The sequence below is a fragment of the Trichechus manatus genome, unplaced genomic scaffold, assembly GCF_000243295.1.
Source record: "Trichechus manatus latirostris isolate Lorelei unplaced genomic scaffold, TriManLat1.0 scaffold00249, whole genome shotgun sequence".
NCBI lineage: Eukaryota > Metazoa > Chordata > Mammalia > Sirenia > Trichechidae > Trichechus > Trichechus manatus.
The window spans coordinates 2,435,480-2,436,298 of NW_004444185.1; the positions used below are offsets into that span (position 1 = coordinate 2,435,480).

The window sequence follows — 819 nt, forward strand, 5'->3', positions numbered from 1 at the left end:
GGTGGAGGCCGTGGTAGTTGTGGTCCATTAGTCCTTTGGACTAATCTTTCCCTTGTATCTTGTTTTCTTCATTCTCCCTTGCTCCTGAAGTGGCGAGCCCAATGGAGTGTCTTAGATGGCTGATCACAGGCTTTTAAGACCCCGGACGCTACTCACGAAGGTAGAACATCTTCTTTATAAACTATGTTGTGCCAAATGAGCTAGATGTTCCCCGAGACCATGGTCCCCACAGTAGGGCCTTGTTCTATCCAGAGATTATTCCAGAGATACCCAAACATACACAAGCAAATGGGCACATTTTTTAACTTTAAAGGTAGCAAACTCTACACAATGTTTTGCCCTTTGCTTTTTTTCACAAAACAATATGTTGTGGGGATCCTTCCCTAACAATACCTACAGATGTGCCTCGTTCTTTTTAATAATTGTTTACTACTTGATTGTATGAATGCACAATAATTTATTTATCCATTCCCCTATTGACAGGTCCTCAGACTGTTTCCAGCCTCTTGCTCTTACAAACAACGCTGCCATGAGTACCTTTGTACATATATCAATTCCCACATGGACCAGCATAGCTGTAGGGCAGATTCCTGAAAGTAAAATCACTGGGTCAAAGGGCTTGTGCATTTGTAATTTTGATAAGTATTATCAAACTACCCTCTATAGAAATCACTCCCACTACCAGAATATGAGGGTACCTGTTTCCCTGGTGGTGTAGTGGTTAAGAGCTACTGCTGCTAACCAAAAGGTTGGCAGTTCAAATCCACCAGGCACTCCTTGGAAACCCTGTGGGGCAGTTCTACTCTGTCCTGTAGGGTC

General features: G+C 43.1%; 1 protein-coding gene across 1 annotated transcript in view; it reads left to right on the top strand.

Annotated features, from left to right (window-relative positions):
• The first annotated feature begins 98 nt into the window (after nt 1-98).
• Nucleotides 99-819, top strand: part of GPR55 (G protein-coupled receptor 55) — a 6,904-nt gene continuing 6,183 nt past the window's right edge. The window contains exon 1 of the mRNA XM_004389516.2: nt 99-160. The gene's annotated coding sequence lies outside the window, so the exon portion shown is untranslated. The remainder of the gene's footprint in view (nt 161-819) is intronic.